The sequence below is a fragment of the Triturus cristatus genome, chromosome 1_2 (genome assembly GCF_964204655.1).
Source record: "Triturus cristatus chromosome 1_2, aTriCri1.1, whole genome shotgun sequence".
NCBI classification, from domain to species: domain Eukaryota; kingdom Metazoa; phylum Chordata; class Amphibia; order Caudata; family Salamandridae; genus Triturus; species Triturus cristatus.
Genome location: NC_140580.1, coordinates 280,180,054 through 280,207,475, shown reverse-complemented (window position 1 = coordinate 280,207,475; position 27,422 = coordinate 280,180,054). Strand labels below are relative to the sequence as shown.

Genomic DNA, 27,422 nt, shown 5'->3' with positions numbered 1-27,422 from the left:
TTAGTGTGTAGTGATGGACGTTGAATAAGCCTAAGCCACCATATGTCCTTACTGGTGGAAATATTTTTGAGAAAAAGATAGTCTTATTTAAGGAGTATCCCTGTATGCTCATGCAGCACGAAGGCAGCAGTGGAATCAGGTTGTAAATAACTACAGTTGTTGAACAAACTTATTGCATATCTTTGACACAAGTGAACCATCCTCTTAAGGCCAAAAAAGAAATTGTCATTTTATTTGGATATTTAGAACAAATGTAATGGATGGTCACCTTGTGGTGAGAAGGATCCCCGCAAAAGCATTTAAAATTTCACATGGACGGGGTCAGGCATACAAGATTGGTACTTTTAATACATTTCAAGATTATTAATGATATGCATTTAATTTTTCTGTTTCCCCATTTCATGCTACAACCTTCACAGTCCGTTTGTGGCATGCCATGGGCGATGCCTCAAGCCATGAGTTGTGGGCTTGCTTGTTTGTACATTCGAAAGGAATCCTGCTTCATTTCAAGATAAAAGGATTGGAAGGTGGTACAGTACGAGAATGCCAGGGGTCCACTCACAAATCTCACAAGCTGGATTACTTTTGGAACTCTTCCCTTCCCCACTGACTACCCTTATCAAACCTGGCAGTTTCCAGAATTGCCTGCAAAAATAAACCTTCTCTCTGATCCCCTTTCCAGAGTGTTAAAAGATCACAGGGTTGAATCCTGAAAGAGCCCATTAGCCATTCATCCATCAAGTTCCACATAGACACAAGCAACATATTGCAAATACACCATTTCGTTGTGCAACACCTCACTCACAACCCTGCTACACTTCAACCAACTACTCATACATTTTGTTTTTTTCATTGAGTGGATTTTCAGCATTACAATTGATGCAGAATAAAGAAGAAAACAACAACACAATTACATGGAGAAACTTTTTTCAAATGAAACAATCAATTCATGAATACATAGATAAAGTGGTAGTGCGATGAAGATAACGTGCTAACAACAGAATCAGAAATATAGTGCAAATATCGCCAAACTATGGGAAAAAACAGCAGCCATAGTCGATTACATTGATAGCAGCAGCTTACGTTACATCAGATTTAAATCAAAGCGATGAACTGCATATTAGTAAAACAGGTTTAGTTCCCAGCTACATGAAATACGACCTACATAGTAGAAAAGCTTTAAGAACCTTAGGGGGTGTGAGTGTCGCCAAGCATTTTAAAATAGATTGTTAGAAAACCCAGACTTGGTTGCTGCCAATCTACGAAGGGACCCTATGCGTTTAGCATATTCTTCCCCTCAGATAAATGTCTTGGCCATCTTCTCTAGCCAAAGCTGGATCTAAGGTACCTTATAGGACTTCCAATTCTGACGCATTAGGGACCTAGCCACTGCTATAGCTATAAAGCAGAAATATTGCTGATACTTTGACAAGTACTGAACCTCTATTAAATACCCAAATAGAACTAATTTAAGAGAAGGGATAATATGAACTGCTGATGCTAAATATTGTTTAATCCTTTGAAATGCCTCAGACCAAAATTGGTGTAGATTACGACAATTAAAAGAAATATGGTTCCAAGACCCTAACTCTGAGATACCCACGTCTAAAATAATACTCGGAGGAAGCCAGGGACATCCTATTCAGTCTTTTCGGCGTATAGCAGGTTAGCAATCTTGACAAAAACACCATTATTTTATAGTTGGCGCCTCGCAGCTCTTTATGGCCTGCTTCACATTTCCATTTCTTTTAATAGTTTAGAAAAAAAGTTATCAATCACTTTCTGTTCCCCCAACTGCACTAAGCAAAAATACCAATTACCGACTCCACTTAGGCACTGAACGTATAGTTGGCTTAGGATCCTAGAAGCTGCATTATTGGTCATCACATAATTTGTTTTTAAAAAGCTAGATGTTTGATTAAAGCTAAATGAAAGGGCTAAAAACCTAGGGCCAGCTGCTGGGACAATAACTTGCTGGTAATCATGTTTGATATATTAAAAAAATCCCCCAAGCATTCAAAATCCGCCTCCTTCCATAATTGCAGGGACCCCAGAGAAAGCAGCAAGCCAAAAGCCTGACATTCACTGATTTTCGAATACAAGTGATATCTAGGAATTTTATGTAATTTGAAAAATACTTGTATACGACAAACTAAATCAGATATTGGGGAACAAATTAACACGGGTAGTTGAATTACACTCTCAGCCATCATAATATTTAGCATGAAATTTTCAAATTTAGATGCTATCATTAGGAGCTGAACCAGCAAATTCATATAAAATCTTTATTATCGATTATATTCATCATAAAAGACAGTACAGTATAAAAAAGGATATTCCATACAATAAAAAGAAGACATTACAATATTAAAAACTAAATAAAAAGCTGAGTAAAACACAGTGCTAAATACCTATTATGTCCTATTTCTGATAATCCAGACCCAACCCAGAAATTTGGCCACTGCAATTACAATGCAATTACTAGTGTCAGATCTTAATATTCTTAACGCCTCGAGCCCCACTCTAGTACCCAAATTACGACATATGGGTTTGAGCCATTTTGCTCGGGGGGCTACATAGGCCGGGCAGACAAAAAATTTATGGCCAACAGATTCAACACAGTTGGAGCACCAGCGGCAGGAATCACACACCTCTCCCTTCCAACTTTTGGTGAACGATTTGGTGGGTAGGGAACCAACCCTAAATTGGTGGTAGAGTTTCCCGTCGCTGGGCCTACAAATAATGTCCCAATAATCTTCCAAATGTGGGACATTTTTATGCTCAAGAAACCTGCCAGTCAAAGACTCTGCTGATATTTGCATTAACTGTTTCTGGTGGACCTGGGACCAGTAGAGGCTTTTAAATAATTGTTTGGAGGGGAAGGAGTTATTAACGGGGTCAGACCATAAATCTCCCAATCCCATAGATTCCAGTAGCAAGCTAACTTGTTTAAACCAGACTATGTTGCCAGAGCCCAGTATGGAGCGAACATCCAAAAATGCCTTAGCATATGGGGCTAATTCCGGGGTGGCCCATAGTCTTCTCCAGAAGGCCAGAGGTTTAAACCGGGCAATGTCTTCAAAAGAGCAACACCCAAGATCCAGTAAAAGTGGTTTTACTGGGCTTGAGCTGGGTAGGCCCGTGAGATTCCTCAGGAATTTGTTTTGCGCCTTGACCAAGAGGGATAGATCCGCGAAACCCCAGAGTTCTGCACCATAAATAATCGCGGAGCTGATCCTGGAGTTATAAATCTTAATGGCAGGACCTATCCTTTTTATCTGGGACTGTTTTAGCTCTTTTACCAAACACCCGGAGAGCTGGGCAAATTTGAGGGATAGAATGTCAATTTGCGGCTTCCAGCTCAGTTTGTTCTCAAGTGCAACCCCCAGATAGGTCATGATGTTCGCACGTTCAAGTGTTTCGTTATTCATTGTAACATGACCCGCCAAGCTTCTTCCTTTGTTAAAAACCATATACTTGGTTTTGGAGACATTTACTTGCAGATCATGGTCAAGGCAGAATTTGTCGAATTCATTCAGGGCCCCCTGTAGCCCCATCTGTGTCTGTGACAGTAGTAGGGTGTCATCGGCAAACATGAGCAGTGGGATCTTAGTACCACCCAAGGAGGGGGCGTCGGTTGAAATAGATGAAAAATACTGAACAACTCTATTAATGAATAACAAAAAGAGAGTTGGCGCTAGGACGCACCCTTGCCTGACACCCCTATTTACTTTAAATTTTTCAGAGACCTGCCCTTGGTTCCCCCAGCGGACTTGAGCAAAGTTATCATCGTGCAGCCTAATGACGATGTTCAGAAGGTCAATGGGCATCACTAACCCGGCTAGCACCCCCCATAGTTTTGTCCTAGGAACTAGGTCGAAAGCTGATCGAAGATCAACGAAAGCAGCGTATAAAGTTCCGCCGCGGAGGTAGACCGTTTTCCAGACGATCAGTTGAAACCTGAAGACCTGGTCAATAGTGCTAATGCATGGTCTGAACCCGGCCTGCAATGGCGAAATAATGTCCTCCTGCTCGATCCAAGACTGGATTCTTGCCAGATCATCCTGGCGATGATTTTTTGAATCGAGTCGATTAAGCTAATCGGGCGGTAGTTCCCTGGGCACGAGCGATCACCCTTCTTAAAGATGGGCAATATCTCGGCACCTTTCCATGATTCGGGAATAGCCGCCCCCTTTGCTAGGGCAGTAGCCAAGAATGCGATATATGGCACCCAGTTGATGAAATCTGATTTAAAAAGGTTCGCCGGGACACAGTCAATGCCCGGGGCCTTTCCACTGGAATCTTACTTAAAGCCATCTTGACTTCTTTGCAATCGAAGAAAAATTTTTGAAGGATAGACATATCCCGGAGGATTGGGGAAATGGTCTCTTCAGCCAAGATGGTGTCGGAAAATTGCGACTCATAATGCAGCACCCAGGTTTCGGGGAGGACATGATTTGAGGGAATCTGCGAGCTCATAGAGTTGCCCCACTTCACAATGTGCCAGAACTTGGTCAGGTTTTTTTCCTTACTAGCAACCAAAAGATCATGCCAGTGTTCGTTGTCCCATTCTTGTTTAGCCAAAACTTTGGCCTTGCTATAGTTACTCCTGGCTGATCTAATATTATCCAAGTTTTTAGATTTAATTGCTAGTTTTAGTTTGCCATAAGATTCACGGCACACTTTATTATACCAGTGGTTACACTTGGGTTGGGTGAGTTTCTTTGAAAAAAGAGCCTTGAGACCCATAAACAGATTTTCGTGGATACGCGTGGTCTTCCCTATGACAGCTTCGTGGTCTTGGAGGGAATGAAAAGCTTCCAACGCACCTGAGACTTGTGAGCTAATTTCAGTAAGTACAGCGCTATCAATAGCAACCCTATCCCAACGCACTCTCCGAAGATTGTTAGTTAGGAAGGCGTCTGAAGTAACAGACTTGGTGGATTCATTTCTGCTAACTGCACAAAGCGAGAAGCTCAATACTAAAGGATTGTGGTCACTCTCAGGGCGATCCAAAACCACCATGTCGTTTAGGGTGGACCAAAACTCCACTTTAACAAGGGCGTAGTCAATCCTGCTATGCCGGCGACCATCGGCAAAGGTGTCGCAGCCATTTTTATCGGAGTTGGTCCGCCCATTAGCTGCCCTGAAACCCCGCCCCATACACAGACTCATCCACTGAATGGCAGATTCTGTCCACTTCTTGATGGGAGGAAGATCAAGAGGGGGGATATTCCAGTTAGCGTCCACTTCCACAGTGAGCGAATCCCAGGCTGTGTTCAGAGGTTCAAAACAACAGTTCAAATCCCCCGCAATTATCACATTAATATTGGGGTTGACTGTTTCCAAAAACCCATCTAATTTTAGAAAGGTATTGGATCCTCTCCCGCCTGGTTGGCCCCTGTTGTAAACATTTATAATCATGATGTCTGGGTCATCATTATAGTGTAACAAAATTATCAAAAGGTCTGGACTGTCAATGACCAGTTCGGATAGACTGCACTTAAGGGATTGCCTGACCCAGATGCAGAGACCACCCGAGGCTCGGCCCCTTGTCCCACTTATGGCCCCTTTATAAAAATTAATAAAACCAGGGAGATATACTGGGTACACTGCCCACGTTTCCTGAAACACCAATATATCGTAATTGTCTACCCATGTGGACCACTCCTCTATTACAGTTTTACTCCTTAGGCCTGCAATGTTCCACGAGACCAAAGTAGGGAGAGGAGGATTATCATTAACAACTGATATTTGAGCCTGGGACAAGACCTTAGGGACAGGCTGTATTACAGTCGTGCCTGGGGCCGAACACTCTTGTTCTCCTGTACATAAATCTGTGTACAGAGATTTTAGTCTGTCAATACCAGGCATACAGGAATGTGATACTAACTCACTGTGTGTGAATGAGGGACTTACGGGGTTTATACCCTGGGGGTTTTCGGAACAAACCGAAACTAGCGAAGAGGGGTCATAGATATCAGAGGGCATGTGGGGGCTGATGCATGCAGTATTAATGCGCTTGCTCAAGGGCCTCTCCATAGAACTGCTACTAATTGCATTCCCCGGGCAGACAAGGCGACCAGGGCCAATTACAATACCACTTACACAGCCCTGGTTGGAGTTGGTATTAACCAGTAAGTCTACCCCTTCCATGTTGTTCAACGGGGCAAAGTGATTAAACAATGGTAAATTGAAGTCCATTCTAGGAGGATGGCAATGGCCTCTATTGACCCTTTCCCATCCTGCTGGCAGATTGTAGCGTGTTTCACGGGGGGCAATGGGAAAGAAGAAACTCAAGTCCAAGGTAAATATGCCACTGGAGCTCATAATATTTGAATTACAGCAGATGTGACTCACGACTCTGGGGTCCCTGAAATTAATAATTATGCAGTCACCCTCGACGTTCTTGGGTTTAAAGCCTAACCAACTCACCCTTCGTACGAACAAGATTTCAGCACGAAGGCCGGGGGGCAGAGGCCTATTACCATTGAGCCGATGAATCACCTTATTCTTGAGCTCACTATGGGGTTCTATCTTGCCCTGGGGAATCCTTGGAACACCAGCCAAAATAACAGTGTAGGGCAGTGACTCAGGAGGGAGGTTGATACAGGGGTGTTTAGAAAACGAACCATCACACTGAGACTCCGATTGCCCTACTATATTGTTGACCTCATTATTGGGAACGTTTGTAGCCAACTGGTTCATCCTACGATCACCATTTGAGGTATGGACAGCTTCCCCTACGGGATCCAAAGTAGGTATATTAACTGGGGTTCCAAGTGCAGGGGGATTGGGAGGATTGCTAACCATGGTAGAAAGATCAGTGCCATTTAAAACAGTCGTTGCATTAACAGCCAAGCCTGCAGATGGAATAGGGTTAGGAATTGGCACGATCACTGGAGTTTTTTCCAAGAAGGTCTTATTTACAAGCACATGTCTTTCCAATTGCTCAATAGAGGCCAAAAGTTGCTTAAATCTCTCATAAATCGGTAATAAGAAAGATTTTAGCAATTGCTCAAAGGACTCCAGGATACCATTGGGTAGTGAATTATCACCAGGCAGGCTGGGTGGGGACTTATTATGTGCAGGACTGGCATTGATTAGGGAAAAACTGCTGGATAACGATTGGTGGGGTACTTTAGGTGGAATAACTAATTTAGATGCTTTGGGCACTTTTGCACGTCTGCCCTTAGAAAGCACACCCACACGTTTTCTTTTCCCTTTGGTAGGCTGGGGGATGCTTCCTTTATCCACATTGGCATAAGAAGGTTGTACAATAAAAGGCGATGGAAGATTAAAGCTAGGTTGTACGACAGAAGGTCTTGACTCTAAAATGGATATACTATCGGGGGTTGTATCCGAAACACTACAATTTATCGTATCCAACCCCCCGGTCTCGGTGCTGTGTAGCAAAACTTTTTCAGGATGGGGCAACCTGGACTCGGGGGAAGGAACTGTCATTATTTTACCAAGAGACGATCTCTTAGCTGTTAAATCCAGGGACAGTCTTTTTTCCGTTAGGCTAATTTCATGTTCAAGGACACGTGTTGCTCTAGTAATAAAGTTATCGAGAGTCCCTGTAACGGTACCCCCCATACGGTCCTGGGCAATCTTCCTTCCAGACCTTAGTGATGTCATCTTCTATAGTAACAGGCGTACTTAAAAAGTAACGACAAGAGTAATAGCGGCGATAAAATGACCGGGACCCTTAGCCACACAATGTACTACAGAAACTAGCACTCAGTTAGCATTGGCACTGTGCTTAAAACAACAAAGCACTATCAACTAAGCAGCAAATAATTTTTTAAAAAAACACAGCAAAGTATCATTTAAAAAACAAACTCGAGTATTTAAAACTAGAATAACAGAAGTTAGAGCCCTTGTCCCGGGCTAATGTGGTTCTAATATGCAGGTAACAACAAGGTCGGGAAGAGGGCTCAGCTGGACGTGGTGACGGGGCTGCTGGTCCTCGCAGTCCCGTTCGAGTTCGCCTCCCACTGACTGACCGCTTGGTCAAAGTTCCGCACACTCTCCACTCTCCACAGCGCTATTCACTCCACAAAGTCCAGTCTGAAACTCAAGCTCCGTGGCAGAAGAAAGACTGGACAAAATGTCCAGTGCGCCAAATAGGCCAAGTGTAGATTATTATTAGTGTAGATTATTATTACCCAATCCTGCTCTTGGTCACTGTTAGTTGGCACCCAACTCTCAATGGGGGGGGGAAGGCTTTTCTGTCTTTGAGCTTTTACGCCCTTTTTGCCCTTATGTTTATCTTGCTAGCCTCCACCATGCGACTATCTCCACATGCTCCGCACCACCCCCGCCACCACCACCACCGCCGCCTCCTCAATTGTCTCCAATGCGTTGCGAGGGGATGCGAGGGCGCGGTAAAGGTGGGTTGCTGCGGAATACCTGCGAGATGCTGCGGGATCGGGCACAGCCGCAGTGCTCCGAGACTCCGAGACCGAGACTGAGGATATGTCGAAGAGTCTCTCGCGTCTCGGAGTTCAGCGCGGCAGTTCGTGCAGCTCGTGCGGTACATGCCCCAGGCAGCGACACTCCAGTGTAGGGGAGGCAAAGCCGGCCGGCAACAGCAGCGACCGAGAGACGACCCCCCGCAAATTCAATAATGCTGCCTAATAATACAGCTCAAAATTGGGGAGGGCAAGTCCCCCCCCCCCCCCCCCCCGAGTTGAATCTAATTGTTAAATTGCTAGCGAAGTACTAGGCTGTTTCTTTGCCCAAATAAAATTCTGAATTACATTATGTAGCTCAATAAAATATGAATTAGGAATTTTAATAGGGAGGGCTTCTTTGAAGTTTTTAGATTTAGGCTCACCATTTTTTTTTAATAAAACTATAAAATTTGGTGAGGAAGGGCAGAAGCAAGGGCTCAAAGGACTTAAAAAAATAAACAGGGTATGCCATCATTGCCTGAGGCTTTTGCATTAGCTATAGTTTTTAATACATTACTAACTTCAATTTGTGAGATTGGTTTATCGACGAAGTCACTCATGCTCTTTCAGATACAGGGCAATTCTAAAGATTTGAAATATTGTGTAAGTGCAGCTAGAGTAATTTCCTGTGTTTCCTAATAAATATTTTTGAAATGTCACAGAAACCCCTTAGCAATTTCATCCTTTGAATCTACAACTGTACCCGTAACTGGATCTCTGATTTGAGTAACTGTATTTTGACTATTCCTAAGCCAGATGTCGTCCTACATGTTAACTCTCTGCATATAAATTGGGGGCAAGCTGCTGCTTCCTCTCTTACTTACTCAGTCGCTACAGCAACCCCCCAGACCAGCCCCGCTTATACATGTAGACCCGAGCTAATTTGCAAAATAATTTGTTGACTGTTTAATGTATGTGGAGCTGTAGTCAAACCTAAAAATGTATGGCTTTGTGCCACGTTAGAATTGTATTAAGTATTATTGTAATAACGTACTTGCACGTTGCCTATTCGGTGATTATTGTGCATTGCATACCATTATCTGCTGTGTTCTATATCTGTCTGAATAAAACTCAATTAAAAAAAAACTCTCTTCATATAGTTTGTTTATAAGCCTTACTCCCCTTAATTGCCTGTAGAATAAAAAACTTGCCTCAGCTTGTCTTTAGCTGCTGCTAGGTCTTGAAGGGAAACCGCTTTTTGAGATTCAGACCTAGCCGTCTTTAAGTTAACGCTAGCTTTTTCAAATGCTAACTGAAGCGAAAGTATCTCTTGAGATCGTAGTTTTTTCACAGCAGATGTCTATGCTATTACTTGGCCTCTAAATGCTGCTTTAAAAGCCTCCCACACAGAAAACACAGGAGCAGAATGCTTAATAAAAGTCTGCATTATAGCAATCCACTCCTCATCTTCGCAGGAGGGATTTATCAAAATACCACCACTTGATATTTCTAGACCGTGTTTCATTCATCTTAATTCTAATGGAAATAACTGACTGTTCAGAAAAGGAGTTAGAAACAATATCAGATTCCCCTCTGGATAGCAGGTTGTCAATCATGAAAAAACTATTCGGGATGCTGTCTTGTACCTAGAGGAAAAACAAGTATAGTGTGATTGCCCTGGATGACTTTGACGCGAAGGATCCAGCAAGGCAAAAATTTGTTTCATCCTATTCATTGACTTAGTTGATTTAGGTTTTAATTGCTTCTTAGCTGGATTTGAAGTGTCTAAATGGATATCCTGAATAAAGTTAAAATCTCCCCCCAAATTATAGAACCCTCAGAGACAACCAATAAGTCATAGATTTGGAGCAAAGCCGAAGTGTCATCGAATATGGGACCATAATAATTCAAGAGATCAAACACTACTGCACCTCTAAGGTTCATTTTTAAACAAACCCATCCGCCTTGAACATCTCAACTAACTTTTAGTACTTCAAAGTTGCAATTATTGAAAAATATAATAGCCACCCCACAAACAGACACGTTTGCAGAAGCAAAGTAAGCTTGATTATACCCATTAGGAAGAATCAATTTAGGTGTATTTGAGATAAAATGAGTTTCCTGCAGAAACAAAACCTGTGAAGAATAGGAAAGCAATCAAGTCAACATTGCGCTCGCTTTTCTTGCATATGACAATCCATTCATATTACACAAAATTATTTTGATGCTATCCATTTGTTATAGGAATAACAACTTTAATTGCACAAAAGACACATGAGCTTAAATAACAAAAACAGAAAAAAATAAACACACCTATATATAATAAAAAATGATGTTGATCCACTCGTTTTTCCTGCTACCCCAACCCAACCCCCACTCAACCCACCCTGCCCATCCATGTGGTGGGAGTCCCCCTTGCAGAGCACCATGCGGAAACACTAGCTGAAGGATGGCATGAAATTGCATCCAGGCCTGTCAGAATCGCCTCCCCACAACCATCACCCGATCCCCCACCAGCACCACTGAAAAACGCAAAGGGCGCGGCCCCCGCAGAAAAGAAAAAAAAGCAGAGAAGAAAACAAAAAAGAAAAGGGTTAATGCAAACACTAAATACATCTTTAGTTTCTTATTAATTTAAGGAAATCCTGGGCTTCAGAAGGAACATTAAAGATCTTGAATTGTCCTTTCCAAAGAACCTTGAGTTTTGTAGATTGAACTAAGGAGGCTTGTGCGCCAATTGATCTAAATTAGAAGGGTAATTGTTGAAACGCCTTTCTCCACCTAGCTGAAGGCACGGAAAGGTCAGAGAAAACCTTCAAGGAGACGTTTTGCAGAACTGTAAACATTTCCTGCTGGATTGCTCTTGTAAGAACTTGTTCCTTGATATGGAAGTCCGAAAAGTTGACCAAGATAGCTTGTGGATATGTGGCCCCAGGTGGCTGAGGAAAAGGAACTCTATGTGCCCGCATAATTGTCAAATCCTCAGGCAGGTAGTAAAATGTGACCTTTGATCAACATATTGATGAGCTGAGAAACCAACTGTATTTGACCCTGGGATTCACTCCCTTCCGGAATTACCGTAAATCTAAGATTTGAACGTCTTGCGTGATTCTCCAGTAATTCTAATTTCATCTACAGTTATGCGATTTTTTCAAATTCAGGTGTCGAACGGGATTGCAGAAGTGCCAGTTTGTCTTCAATGTCAGAGATTCTTTGCTCTGTTGCCTGTAACTGTTTCGAAAGTACCGGCAGGTTCTCCTCCATCTGAGTAAGTTTTTGATTTATTAGCTCCGTATCCAAAGCTTTCTGGACCGTTAGGCCTCGGATCTTTGCCAGAATTATATAGAGCACCTTTTTAAAAGACTCTGGCAGAAGCTCCAGTGGTGCACTGGAACGTTTAAGACAGGATGCTAGCGAAGGAGCATTAAGTTCAAAAGTAGGAGTCACTTGAGAGCTGGAGCTAGAGCTCTGTACTGCGGAGGGCCCAGAGGAAAGTTCATCTGAGATTGCGAGAACAGTTTGAGCACTACAGTTTAGCTTCTCTTGCTCATTTCTAGAGTCACCCCCCTCAGGTGTTAACGGCGTTGACCCAGTTATTGTCATATTGCCTGGCGATAACCCCATTCTGAACTCAGCATGAACCTCCTTGCTAGCAGGCTTAACCCCGAATAGGGGAAAAGTTTCAACTTTTTGAGGAGGCCCACTCTCTTCATTTTTATCGAGCTCCATGTTTGTCGTCAGTGAAGCCGAGGCTGGAGAAGGAGTTGAGTTCTCAGAGGCTAGAGATTGAAAAGGAGGTACGTGCTACTTCTGCTTGGGCCTCCGCCATGCTCCGCTTGTGCCAGAGTGAACCACCAGCTACACCCTTGCCCTCCTCTTCCACTGTCTGCCCAGGATTGAACGAAAAAACGGAAGTGCCTGCTGAAGTCTCCATCTGTTTATCTCGCCAGCGGGCGACTCTAGTTTGAGAGGCTTTGTTGCGTTGCTTGGGGGAACAGGAGGGACTGGCGAAGTGATTTCAGTGCGAAGTTGTCACATGACAGTGGGCGCATATGATGTTAGTGAGCAAAAAAAAGAATAATATACTGTCGATGAATATAATTAAATACATGTAAATCACTAGCAGCGCCGGCTAATAGCGAACCCCTGTTAAGCAAAAAGTAGTGAAAAGCGCATACCTGTGGTTTGCCTTGCCACACCCTTTTTTTCCCAACAAACAGTCACTGGAGTTCCTTTTTTCTTTTTCCCCAATCCGAATAGTCAGAGGAATCCCCAATAGACAGCAGAGCAATCCGAGCTCCACTGCCTGAATGAGAGCTGGTCGACCCTCTGGACAGGAGAGACGCAGGCAGGGACGAAGACTAAACCTCAGCAGAAACTAAGCTGCAACTCACAAAGCTTTTTTAGGTCTCGGCTAGCGAAGGCTGCGCTTGCGCAGTCTCGCTCGCGAGAGATAATGACTTGGGAGAAGAGGGGCTTGAACCCGCCCCTCTTCTCCCCTGTTCTCCATTGGCTGGCCTCGTAAATGCTGGCCAGCCATTGGAGAAGAGGTCCCGTCACTCCAATCATGCCCCGTCCTTTTCGGATCGGGGGCGTGTTTTTTGCGAAAAGTCTCAGGGAGGAGACAACAGCAAAACACGCCCCCGAATCCAAAAACGACGCTCCCTTTCTCCGAGGCATTTCTGCTGCCTCGGAGAAAGGCGGTGGTGTGCCTTTTGCTCTGCCTTGTTGCTCGTGTAAGGCCAAGGAAGCCCTCTCTCGTGCAGTTAAGCATATTCTGATATTAGGCTGCGCTCCAATTTATTTACCAAAATGATCTAGAGTTGTGTACTGTCAGTACATGTGGCTGTAAATGCTGCGCCAGCACGTGACACAAAGGACGCATCTACCAATTAAACAGTGGTATGGGCAGAGCGGAGTCTCGGGGCACAGTAGAGTGACAGACAATATTGTCATTGTGTAAACTGGGGTCCGCTGGTCCATGGTTAAAACCCGATGCTTGGGACACCCAGAGCTTTCACTGGTTGCCCACGACGCACGCGGTGACCTCGCCTTACCCCGGGACATTGCCACTTTAAGTCGAACCCGTCCTGTTGACCTGTGGGCCCTTCTTCTGCCCGAGGAGCGCCCCAGAGATAAATCTCGGGTCCAAGCAACATCTGCCAGGCTAACATCTGCCACCGACAGCAGCGTCCCTGCCCTGCCGGACCTCCCATGAAGGGCTCCAGCGACTCTTTATCCAGCTGCCGCCCCTCTGGTGGGGTCTGCAGCTCCCACCCCGCGGACCCTCGAGGCCATCCCCTGCTTTACAGCCAGGGTGAAACCAAGGTGGGGCGGGAGGGGGGACAATACGAATGACCCGTTCAACACAACAGGAATGCTCTCGAGTGTGCCATGAAATTACAAAGAACAACATTGACTCTGCGCTGACCACACTGGACTGCTTGATATCGGCGCTAGGGACGCTACCACTTCACGCAGCATTGTCCCGCGCAGATAACGCAACGGTTTATCTCTCGAACAGAAAGGCCATCTTGAGAGGCCTGTCAGCCAGCAAAGGGCACCATTGTCTCAAAGGCGAAATGTCTGGTCACCACCTATTGTCCCGGAGGGGCTGCATAAGGCACTGTGACAAGAAGCAGCAAGGATAAAGCGCCGAGTGTGGGGGCGCGTGCGTGTGTGTGTGGGGGGGGGGGAAGGGTGTGTGTGTGCCCCGTCTCGCTCCCACTTTTGTTGTGTGAAGAGTTTCTATCAAAACTGAAGGTACACCGCGAACTGCACACCGTGACTTAATGCACGTACATACGCTATAAAATATGCTGCCATTAATTTCTGGAGGGAAGAAACTCATTACCTGTACATTAAAAAAGAGGCATGTTTTTATCTCCTTGCTGTTCCCACCCATGCGGTGCCCCGGGACACTCGCTTCCCGCCGGTGTAGGCTGACACATTCAGCACGTACTTGCTACTGCAAGCTGATAGCATTGTAAATCAGTGCAACACAGTTGCTGCTGCAGCCCCAGCAGTGTGGGAACATTAGCCCCAAGACTGGTGTGGGAACCATTTCCATGTGCGCCTGGCTATGCTAAAATCCCTTGTTAATGCTCGGAGAAAAGTAAGAAAGAAACTAATCTAGCGCTTCGTACTGTATTTGTACGCCGCAACTAAAACATGTGTTAAAAGGCTTAGTTTGAACTGCCATTTACCAACAGCAAGCCTTTAACTTACTGAGCCATGTCCGTGATGTCACTTTAAAACAGGAACCTCCAAAAGGTCGATCGCGAGCGACCCGTAGCTCCCAGACTGCCTCGGACTCGCTCCCCTGCTTTGTCAGGTTAGTTTACAATGTATAACTCCGGGGCCCAGAAAGAGGACTTGAAAGTCCTGCCGCTTGAAAGAAGCCTTAAAAAAACAATTGCCTCACATCAGATCAAACCGCCTGAAAAAATATATGTATCCAATTGAGATGTATTTCCTTAAAGTCAATGGCAGTAATATATTTGGAAGAGAGATGCATTACATTTAATACTTAGTTTCTTTCACTTTCACAACGCTAACAACAAAAACTATTGTTTCCTGCTCCAGTTTGCACAGACTTGAACAACGTGGATATTATTACCATAAGGCATGCTTCCTAAATCACTTTACCCGGCGGCCTGCAGTATGTAGCCACGGCATCCGCAAGGGGAGGCCGAGTGACTCGCAAACCCCTCAGCAGGCCAGTCTGTGGCTGCCACGAAAAGCGCCCATACGGCCCTTAAATGAACGTCTGCAGGACATGCCTGGGCATGTTATCGACTCGGCAACCTCGATTCAGGGGGTGTAGTGCTGAGAGAACTCCTGCGATCCGGAAAGGAGGCAGTGCCCAGCTGCCTACGGACACCACCATGAAAAGGCGGGCGGCGACAAAGGCGAGGTTGAGGTGAGCATTGGCCTGGGTCATGCGCAGAAGGTAACGGGGGAGCATAGGGTGCTAGTGTGATGTCGCTCCATAATGAGTTTTTTCCAACTCGCCTTCCTTCCCTTTTAACTATCTCCCGCCCTCCCTTTCTTGCATTTTATCCCCTGGCTGCCGTCCCTTTCTTACCGTTTATCCCTTGACCGCCCTCCCTTCCTTCCGTAATTGAGTGTACCCAGACCTACCAGCCTTTTATGGATAGCAATACATATTTTATTGAAGTGTGTGTATTTTTGGTCCAAATGCGGTCGCTTTCACTTTCGCGTGCTGTGCTTGTTTACATTTCTGTTGCTTTGCTCCCACCCCCACCCACTGTCTGTGTTCACAAAGCTCCCACCCCCCTTCCGTTGGATGGAAGCTGCAGGCTAGTTGGGGGCTAAATGAATGATTGTTGCACACGCGGGGGCAGGGGATCGTCTGTCGAGCTTGGAGCAGAAAGGCTGAGGCATTTGTAAAAGGCATTTCAATGTGATACATGTGCTTCGGTAAGGTAGATGGTTTAAGAGTGTGGTTATGGCGTCGGGGGTGGGGCGAGTTGCAATCGAGTTCATTAAAGTATATTATATTGTAATCGATGAGCCACACATGCACCTGGAAAGTCATACTCCGGCTACCAAAGCTCTATGATGTCACACTAATGGTAAACTGTGCACTATAAAAGTGCCATTTCAAATAGAACAATGCCTCCTTTAGCCATCCCTGAAGTTCACAATTTTTGTGGTGTGGGATTCACTGTAGATTGTTAAATGATTGATATTTATAAAAAGTATGTGATCTTGCAGAAACAAATGTAAAAATTGGCATATTTAATATTTATATAGAAGACTTTGCAAGGTGAATGGTTTCTATCTGCTGTTAGATACACTAGAATATAATTGTCAGAATATCGTTTGACATAAATATGTTGTCCTAAATATTTTGTACAAAAGTATCTCCCACTGGAGGTAAAAATAGAAGATCTGCACCCAATGGGTCGATATTTTTGTAAAATATATTTAGGAGATCAATATTTATGTCTGACACTATTTTTGCATATCATATTCTAACATACAACCCTTAGATATTGAGTGTCATTGTCAATTCAATATATTTGAACTTTATAAACCTAATAATGAATGGCTGAGTCACCCTGTCTGTTTTCAAACCTGTGACATCAGGTAAGACCTGCTGTACAGGGTAGTCAGGTTTCCAAATAGGAAATGTCTGCATTCTGCTTGACATTGGAGGCAAAACACCTGCCATGGCAGCAAAATGTATGCCTGTCATACCCAGAGTCACATGGGCTCTCATCGAGTGTGCAAATCACTGTAACTGATTCAATTCAATTACATTTTATTGCTTAATTAACACCATTGCAATACATTCTAAAATACATTATAAATTTTACTAGAAGAGCTTACAGAATGGGCGGATGAAAATGCAGTGATCCCCATCATCCAGACAGGTTTCCGCAAACATATGGGAACAACGCGGACGCCCGCGCTTGCGCATTTGCGTAAAGAAGTTACCGTCCAGCAAGAAGAGGGAGCCCCGTGACGCCGCACTGAAGGTAAGGTGGTTTATTTACCTTTAACCTTCTTTAAATTATTTTAAAATGAGGGCGGGCGGGAGGTGGGTGGCGGGCAGCTCTGCTTCACTGCGGCGTGTGCGTAGCGCTGCCTGCTACGCCTACTTCGTAAATGGTGAAGCAGGCAGCGCTACGTGCACTCCGTGGGCGAAGCGGAGCACGACGCCCAGGATTAGCCCCAGGTTTACTTGATTTTGTAAATATGGGCAGCATCAAAATCTATAGTTGTTGTGTTGGAACCCCACACAAAGCCCCTGAAACACCTCCTTGACGCAGAGCAAGTCAACACAATGACTTGCGCTGCTATGTCTTACTCCATATCTATGAGGCCATGCAAAGCTATGCAGGTTGACCTTGCACCATCTCATAGGAATGGTTGAGATGCTTCCTCTGGCGAGACAAGCCTCTCATAAATAAGCCCCGAAATATTTTGTGCGTTTTTTAGGTCTTTCGCTATCAATAATGGGCAGCATAATGAAAAATACATTTAAAAAGTTGGTACTTAGTGGGGAATGCACTGAAGGACATTATGAAACCTTTATTACTTAATGCACTGCAGAGGTCTATGTGTAACCAGAGAGCCACAGAACTAAATCTTGATTAGTGCAGTGGAGAATAGTGACGTGTATTTTTACTACTACGAGGTCACAGCCTATGACAGAAAACACTGTAAATATGTAAGTCATCATTTTATACTTGCATTGCACACAGTGTAAGATAGAGTGCAGCAAAATGTGCAAATAGTTTTACAATAAAATAGTGCTTCCAAAATGTGGATTTTAGTAATACCAGAGCATAAGTAATGCAATTTATTTTACATAACTGTCCCTTCAACACCTCTTTAGGAGTACTAAGGCTGTGTAAATGCAGTTAAAATTTAAAGCACGCACTTCACAGCCCAGTTGTTAACTCTTTGCACTACCACTCAAAAAAACAAATCTTTGTCATCACAAAGCTTGGAGTGCTTTGAACAATTAATGCCAGAATCGTCTCCAAAGCACCCTTTACACTTGCAGATTAACTGATAGGCACATTTACATTTCATTCAAGCAAGCAGGTACTTTGGCACGCAGGCTTTTCCAGCACTAGAGAGTCAGTTGATAACATTTCAGCTGATAACTAACCGTCCCAGGACAGCTGTCTTTTCCCAAAACGAAAGCAAATGTTTTTGATTACAGTCACAAGTGAAGCTGGGGAATGCGCAACTCCCTTCGCAGTACTCCAGGGCCCTCCTGGGGGTCGCGCCCCACAGATTGAAGAACTCTGGTGTACATCCTAGAGGCTGTAGCTGGTCTCTCACGCGGCATGCAGTACAAGGGAAGAAAGCAGAGCCCCGGGTGTGGGCTGTGTTTATATGCTTCCAATGCTAATGTTTATTAGGGGGTGTTTAATTTTCCTCAGGTGACCACTGCTTCCCTACTCTTTTTAATTTTTAGTGCTACATAGAGTACACAGAGATCTTCACCTACGCTATGGTAAATTGTGCTTATTGCCATACGCCTAAAAAATACCTGTGAAGTTACTAGTTTACTGGTGATGGAGCAAGGATTCGTATAAAAGAGACTTGCTTGGATGCAATCCTCTCAAATAACTCGTAATACCATAATAGTCATGTTTGTAAAGATTAACATGCACCACAGTCCATACACTTAAGTTTAAGGGAAGCTTGCTTATGTGTCATACTAACAAATAACCCGAGTGAAACTTAAAATGGCTGCTAACGCGGGATTCTATACTGTGCATGCGTTGACTGCATCTACGCAGTATGACGCTCTATCGCTTGGTGGGAAAATTCTGCAGCTGCGCAATAGTAATTAAAATGGCTGCTTGAAATTCACATGTTAAGCACCTGCTTCGCTGGAGACTAAAACATGCTGTTTACTAAATGCTAACGCAGGGAGATTTATTAAAAGTAAATGGGGTTAGAGTAGAGATAGGTGGTATACAGTGAAATCATTTTATTTTGAATTTAATATGTCTCTTTCTGACCTCTCTACTAGTTCGTAATTGGGTCTCCGAGGGGGACTGATGTCCATACAACCCATGTCTTTCGCGCAAGTGCAGTAACAACTCGTCAGAAGCCATGACGAGGTACTTGAATCCCAGCCAAGTCCACTTTTGTAACATATCCTGGGAACCTGATGGACGTCCGGCAATTTCAACAGAAATAAGAGTTTCATGTATATATTTTGTTGATAAAAATGTGAATGCGGGTGCGAAATAAAGCTTGGGAAATATAAATTAATGGGCGGGAACACTGAACAATAGACTGAAAGAAAATTAATATTACCTTAGCATGGTGTGATTATCAATCCCCCTTGATCGTCCAATCAGAATTAGGAGTTTCATAAATTTTTGAAACATTTAGGGGTGGTACATACTATTAGGAAAGTATAATTGAGGTAGTTTAGTTAGTTAGATTAGTCCGTGTTGCTGAGATGCTGAGAGACCGGTAAGCTGTCCGAGAGCTGAGCAAATACTGAGGAAGACTCAAATTCCAGAACTTAGAGCCTAAACCTAATTAATTAGAAGAAGATCGCCGAAGAATCGAGGAGGGAAATAAGGTAAAGACTTAGAAGATCGCGGAAGACTCGAGGAGGAAGATAGTGTCAGAGGGGGGTGCGACGCAGGCGTCCGAACTAGAAGAGGTCATCTATACTGTCCCTGAATCCTGTCCTGAACCTTTGTCACCTGAGCTGTCCCAGGGGACCCTTCCAGCTCCTTGGCCAAGGGGTTGGTTTCCACACCATTCTAGGTAACTATAAATCTATGTAGTATGTCATGTTACTGCTCTATCTGTTGTCTACTCTTCAGGTACTGTCATCATAACTACATTGTTTAGAGGAATTTGCTGATTTTGGATAGATTGATTTTTCCTCCCTTAGAGAAAACGGTGCACGTATTGTATTGGTTTCTGGCTCACATGAATATAACTAGTTAAACATTTCAAACTCTTCCCGAGTCTGTGGCTATTTAGAGATATTTAATCTATGTCATTTCGCCCAAATCAAGTTAACTAAAAGGTCCATTGACCAGAGGAAAGTACCATTGGCCAGAAAAGGTTTGGTTAGAAATGGCAAAGTAAACTTATTTTACAGGTATTATCACAACAAATTGATCCCAGTGGTACTTTACTAGCGTATGTGAATGTGTGTTTATGGGCCCAGGTGAGTATGTGGATTGTGAGTACCTTTAGCTGGTAACCCGCTGGATCAGTGGTAATAACTTTACAGTAATATTTTCAGTCGTGCATGACTGCACACCATCATAAAGAAATAATCAAAGAGAGGGAGTGAAGAGGTCTTAGGATAGAACCTACCTCCTATCTGATATTTAGTAAACAAAAGTGATTCTATCCTATCAAAAGGTGTAAAAAAGTGATACTAAATAGTTAATTAATTACTTAATTTATGTTTTTTGATTTTTACAATGATTAGTACAGTGAATTTAAAGTGATCCGTGGAATGCCACGGAAAGCACTAAGTGTTTTTAAAATACCCCTCACACACTATGAGTCCCATAGTGTCATGCTTCATCATGGGGGTCTTCCCGTCCCTCTACGGGGCGGGGCGTGCTACTACCAACGGCTACGCGGGAGCACTGTTGTTGTGATAATAAGGCTTATGTGTAGTGCAAGGGATGTGAGTGATTAGGGATACGTGAAAATAAAAATTAAAAAGACCCTGGCTAGTAGAAAAAACAATTTTATTCTGTTCTCTAGCTGGGACCGTTAAAAAGGGGGGAAGAGTAGGAAATCTCACAAATTAGTGGTTACCTACTGGGTCGACATGTTTCGTGAGCAGTCCCCACTGCTATACTCATCAGGACCAAAAAATAATAATCCCTTGAACACTAGAGAGAATCTCTAGATTTGTATGCCTATTCGTCTCTATTGGCAGACTTGAATGAAAGCTGCGCCCTAGGGTACACTGACCCCAATCGGAAAATAGGACCAAATTGGTATCTGAAAAAAAGGAAAGAGGATGAAGAGAACACCAGTGATACATGGTTTTTTCATCATTGTCGGGTATGAACACATCACCATACTTAGAGTATATCTTGCTGCAAATTTAGTCGATATTGATTTGTGATATATTTTTCTGAGGATATATATTTTTCATTCTATATCTAAGCGGGTAGGGTAAATTATACTCATCACCCGGTTTTTAGAGAAGCTAAAAGAGAAAAGGGAGTTGGACATAGAAAACAGACTATACGAGACATTACAACACAAACACACACAATGGTATTGTATGAATTCGTTGACTGTATACATAAAATAAACATGATGGCACACAGTCATACACTACATGCAAAAAGACGTAATGTACATACTTTGATTAGTTGTAATGTTCAGGCTTCATGAGCACGCACTGGAGGGGAGGACGCCTGGTAATAGTCACTACAGAATAGTAAATATCGTAATAGTTAGAGAAACGTTAGCTGCTGGTGGTAGGCGAGCTTACCAAACTCCTGACCTGTTTTTAACGACCTGGCCAGGTCGCAACTTACAGTTTTCAGGATCTTGCCTCACTTCCGTATGCCTCCGTGCCGCTCCGTCGATGTAAACACTGAAGTGTGCAGCAGTGTTTTTATTGGCCGGGAGCACGTAGGAAGCAGGCGCGCTACTAGAGCGTGAAAGGCTTTAAAATGGCCGCCCAACATGGACTTTTATGAAACACCAATCCCTCACTTCCTGGTTACAGCAATAGAGTGGCGACTTGATGCAGAACACCGAAAATGAAGTCACAAAGCGATCGCGTAGTTCATTGGTCGTTTTTCAATGAAATGTCTATTCATTGTCTGTGTTCATCGGATGTCTCCCCGTCATTGTTGCAGAATAAAAACACAGAGAGCATACTGTTCATGGGCACAAACTCATAAAGGGAAAGCAGAATGATCGTTTCACTCATTGTTTGTCATAGTTAGAGTTTCGACTGCGTGCTGTAAAAAGAAATCAAAGGACCATCTCCTAGACTATATCTAACAAAATGGGGGACCAAAAAAGCGCTCCCCAAGATATGTCGATAGTTACAGAGTGGGTCTGCCAGAAGGTGGATCAGATAGATTAAATGCAGCAGGTGTTGAGGAATAAAGTTTTATTTGAAAAAAATTCTTAATGGAGTTATAACTGACTCCATGGAATATCATCATTAAGGCCTTTGATGTTTGTCTTAATGCGATGTACCCATCTTTGTTCTTTTTCAAACAGGTGTTTCTCATTTGGTACATGTTCTATGACTGTCCATGATATTTCTTCTGGTGTGTGTGCGAAGTCAATGAAATGTGCTGCCATTTTCGTTGCTCCTTTTTTGCACTTGATGTTGCTTTTGTGCTCGCCGATTCTCACTTTTACACATCTCGTGGTCATCCCTATATATTCCAATTGGCAAGGACATCTGATCAAGTACACAACGTTGTTACTGTTGCAGGTGGTGAATCTTCTCTGTTCCCATTCAGTGCCATCAGAAAAAGTGATACTTGTAGTTTTTTTGGTAAGATTGCAGACTTTGCATCTTCCACATGGATGGTGTCCTTGGATTTTGGCCATGGCGGTTGATAAACCTGTGGGATCATTGTTGCTGGGTCTAGTATGGACCAACATATCACGTATGCTTTTGCCTCTTCTGTGTGCGAAGATGGGTTTTGGGAGGTTGAGTCCACCACTGTTCAAAATGCGCCAATGTTTATTTACGATTTTCGTAATTTTATTGGAGTTGGTGTTATAAGTGGTGATGCAAAAAGGTCGTTCTTCCTTTGGTTTTGGTGTAGTTGGTTCAAGAAGGCTTTCTCTGCAATTGTTGCGTGCTCTTTTGTATGCTTTCTCGATAATTCGTTTGGGGTATTGTCTTTTTGCTAATTTCACTTTTAGTTCTTCCGATTGGTTTTTGAAATCTTCAACTTCAGTGCAATTGCGTCGTAGGCGCAAAAATTGTCCATTGGGAAGGTTATCACGTAAGTGCTTAGGGTGGAAACTCTGATACAATAAAAGGCAATTTTTCGCTGTTGTTTTGAAGTGAGTAGTGGTCACAAGTCTTCCATCTTTCGGTGATATATTTAAGTCAAGAAAGGTCAGCTCCTTGTTGGATATTGTGCTGGTAAACTTCAGAAACTCATCTTGGTAGTTGAGCCAGGTCATAAAGTGATTGGCAGTGGTCTCATCGCCATTCCAGATGATCAAAATGTCATCAATGTATCTTTTCCAGATACCAATGTGGCCCTGGAAAGGATTATTGGGATGTAAAATCCTCGTGGTCTCTAGATGATGCACATAGAGACCAGCTATACTAGGAGCAAAGGTGCTCCCCATGCTGGTCCCGTGCTTCTGAAGGTAGATGGTGTCTTCGTATCTAAAGAAATTTTCTCTCAATGCTAGGCTGCAGCATTCCATGATGATGTTTCTGGGGGTTTGATACACCCAGTCCATGTTGAATAGAACCTCCTCAATTATGTTAAGAGTCTCTGTGTGTGGTAAACTGGTATAAAGGCTCTCAACATCACAGCTAATGAGCAGTTGATGTCTAGGGTCAAAAGGAAGGTCTTCTAGTAGTACGAGGACATCTTTGGTGTCCCGCAAGTACGTGGATGTTTTTTGAACCATGGGTTTTAAAAAGGCATCTGCAAATTTGGAAACTGGTTCTAAAATGGAACCTATACCCGACACAATTGGGCGACCTGGAGGGTCTTTTAGTTTTTTATGTATTTTCGGGAGTGTATATAGATAAGGTGTTCTCGGTGAGTCTTGGATAAGAAAGTCTCCTTCTTTTTTTGTTATCCATCCATGTGCGAGTGCCTCTTCCACCATGCTCATAATCTTGATCTTTACCTCTTCAGTTGGGTCATTCTCCAAAATTTCATAATTTCTAGGGTCTTGGAGTAGGCGCTTACATTCCTTATCATACTGTTCTTTCGATTGTATGACAATGGCCCCTCCTTTATCGGCTGGTTTTATTACCAAGTTGTGATTGCTGTTCAGTTCTTGTATTGCTTGTTTTTCACTTCTCGTTAGATTTTGAAAGACATGGTTAGTGGTTGGATGGAGATTCTCCAGATCCACACCATCATAAACAGGAGTAGAGCCAGGTACTTCTGCTATTGGACGAAACTGTACAGCCAGAGTAGCTGAATTCTATCTATGATTACCACTCAGCAGTAGGTGTTAATCTACATTTGCGGAACTCTCGACCCGTAGGTTACTGTTTTCAATAGAGCGCTGTGTGACAGTGGAACAGATGGGAGGGCCTTATTGGGGGATCACTAGGACTTGGAACTGAACCCTTACTTTGCCCCTTTTGACATCTATTCCTGCCTTTAAACATTGTGCTCAAATTTCTAAGATCCATTTGTAAGTAAATCACCCAAGCTAGGGTTTTTTCTTTCCATTTTGATACCTGTAATCTTTGATTTTCTAACGGAATAAGTATCGGGCGCAGCTGGTGCAGGTAGAGAGGTGGGGTGGAACGGGGTGGGGAAAATCGACAGTGGACGGAATATGGAAAATAAAATTAAAACAGAAATAAAATCACTTACCTTGGCTCGCCGCATCACCGAGTGGGCGATGCGGTGAACGCAAGGTAAGTGGTTTTCTTTTTTTTTCTTTTTTTCCCTTATTCTGTCATCTGTCGACTTCGTCCTCTGCCACGCCCCACTGCTCTTACTTGCACCGGCAGCGGCTAATAAGCATGAATGGAAATGTACAGCAAGAAAACAGGATTAGATGTTATCGCCACATGCATGAATATGGGAAACACAAGAGCTCTGATTTAAGCTGTTATCGTACGTTTTACATTATTTTATGATTTTCTTTTTGCTTCCTTTGATTTCATCAGGTTCGAATGCCATGTGATGTAATTTCCTGTGATGTCATATACAGATAACAGGGTGTGTGAATTGTCTTCAAATTACATCAGTGCAGTGAATGCCCCTTTTTAGGTTGAGCCTAGAGTCAGGGCACAAGCCCTGCTCTGGTTAAGATCTGCTGTAATTCAGTACGTGAGGGAAGCCCCAACCACTCCCCTGCCCATATTTTTCATTGGCTTTTGTCTCCGTCCTTCATAAATGCTGCCTTCGGATTCCTTTATAGGCTTGTTAGTCCCTCCTTAATGCGGCCATGTCCTCATTTGTATCCTCCCGTGGTTACTGGCCCCTTTACTTCGAGTGTTATTTAGACTGTGAGCAGTATTTTCTTTAATGAGGGTCTCCTACTGCCTTCTCTACTCCCCCCTCCCTCCCGTTGTCCGTGCCTTCTCACCCCCTCTCCCGCCCGCACTCCCATTGTCCATGCCTTCTCCCGCCCTGACTCCCGTTGTCCGCTTCTCTCCCCCTGCCCTCCCTCCCGTTATACCGTTTGCAATGCAATAGGTCTAGCGTAAATGTGAGTCCTATTGCATTGCAAATGCTTGATCTACCTGCCTGCTGGAGCCCTGGAGGGTTCCCTGAGCATTTTGGGATCCCCTGTGCTGACACCAAGGCAAAAGATGACCCGCTTTCGCCCCCGCCCCTCGCCTGGCAGCGACTGTACCGGTGGGGCAGTGAAGTGACAGCGGAACGAGTAAGTCCCACGGTGGATCCTCTGAGTCGTGCTGGGTTTCAAGATGGAGGCCGGTGCCTGACCTGCCCTGGAGGAGAGCAGAAAACATAGAACGTGGACCTCCCAGCAGGGAGACGCTTGGTGAGAAAACACCTGATAGCTGTGGTGCCCTTGCCCCTTGGATTTCTGTGGAAGATGCGGCCTTCCCTGAAGGTCTGATGCGGAGTAGTGACAAAAGCCTGCCAAGCCTGGTGTTTCAGGCCCCTGCTATTGGTGAGATTCCTGGCCCTATGAGTGATGGTGATGAGTGGTGGTGGCCGGCTGGAGCTACGAGATAGCAGTGGTGGCTTTAGAGAGAGACCGTCACGAGCCTGGGGCTGTGGGTCGGGTCCCCAGGGGGGGGGGAAGGATTGGAGTGGTGATGATGATACAATATTTCTAGAGGCCACCCCCCGTTTGTTAACATTTGTGCCCATGGCAGTGTCTTTGTGAAAGTTTTGAGGGGTGGGTGCCTTGGGCCTGAGTTTTGATGGCAACTCCACAGCCTTTAACTGACTGGTAGTGGTGGGCAGTGGCCGGAACCAGCTTTGTGCCCTACCTGCTGGCCTTGGAGAAATTTACAGTCGAATGGCCTCCTTCGGGGCAGTGGCCTTAAACCCGGAGGGGCACCCTCCATAGGTATACGCGATTGGACTGTGTTGGTGCCGCAGGGGGGTCCCTTGAGTGCAGTCGTTTTTGCCCCAGATGTCAGAGAATCTGGCCTTACCTGCAGTGGCTCCTACGAGCTCGTTTTGGCCCCATACAATTGCCTTGGAGCTTCTTGGCATTTTAAAGGGAACGGACTACGACCCCCCTCACCCGAGGTGGAAGGTCCTAGCTGCTCCTGGCTGAGATTATATTGCCACTGCACCGTCTGCCCTTTCGCCCCCATTGGTGAATATCAATTGACCTAGCTTGCTTGGAGTTGACTTTGGCTCTTCGGAAGGATTTATCAGGGAACATAATTGCATGGAACAGTTCCTGCCCCCCTCGGGGACGACTAAGTGAAACAGGGCGGCTCTGGTTTAACTTTGGCAACCTGCGGTGGTGCATCAGCCCATTTCTTTGGAGCCCAAAGCTGCCGTTTACACTCTCCAACTGCCCTTGAAAGATGGCTTTGGCATATAATAACAATCATCTGCAATGCAATAGGTCTCCCATTTACGCAAGTTTGAACTATTGGCATTGTAAATGACACTGCCTTTCATTTATATGTTGGTTTTTAAAACATAAATAAAAGGCATTATCATTTACAATGCCAATAGCTTAAACTCTCGCAAATGTGAGACCTATTGCATTGGAGAAGCTTGTTTGCTGTGCAACACTGATAGGTTTTTGTTAGCTATGTGGTCTTCCCCTGATTTGTTTCTTACAGTATTACGGGAGAACACTGCACTTTGTATTAAAAATAGTATTAATAATAATAATGTACAAATATTGTGCTTCTCAAACTGAATTGTTTCTTTGTACCTAAACAACTGGAACACCTAATAAGCTACGATGCAGGTTTACATTAACTTGTTGACACCAAGCTCCCCATCACCTTCTAGGACTCTCACTAGGCAGGTACATGGTCTGTTGACTCTGTCTGAAACAGTTTTAGGATGAATGAAATGTTTCTTTTTACTTTTAATTGTGGAACATTTGTTCCCTGACCTCCTTTGTGAAGAACATTATGACAATTCTTGATTGTTGGACTCTGCCTCGAGGCCTAGGGAATTCAGGAGCAACTGCCAAATACTTTCTTTTCGGTCTGTGCTAGAGACAACCATAGCTACCTCTCTCCTAAGAGCCAATATGAGATATTTCACTACCTCTGCCCTTGCATGACTTGCACCGACCCAAAATGTCAGTGATCACATTACCTATGCACCTGGTCCGCCAGATTCATTGGGTGCTTCGGTGGACCTGCTGGGGCAGGACAATGCT

The 27,422-nt window shown here is 44.1% G+C and overlaps 1 protein-coding gene across 2 annotated transcripts in view; it reads right to left on the bottom strand.

The window, feature by feature from the left end:
- LOC146867160 (polyunsaturated fatty acid 5-lipoxygenase-like) overlaps positions 1–27,422 on the bottom strand; it is an 854,256-nt gene that overhangs the window by 218,129 nt on the left and 608,705 nt on the right. The window lies entirely within an intron of this gene.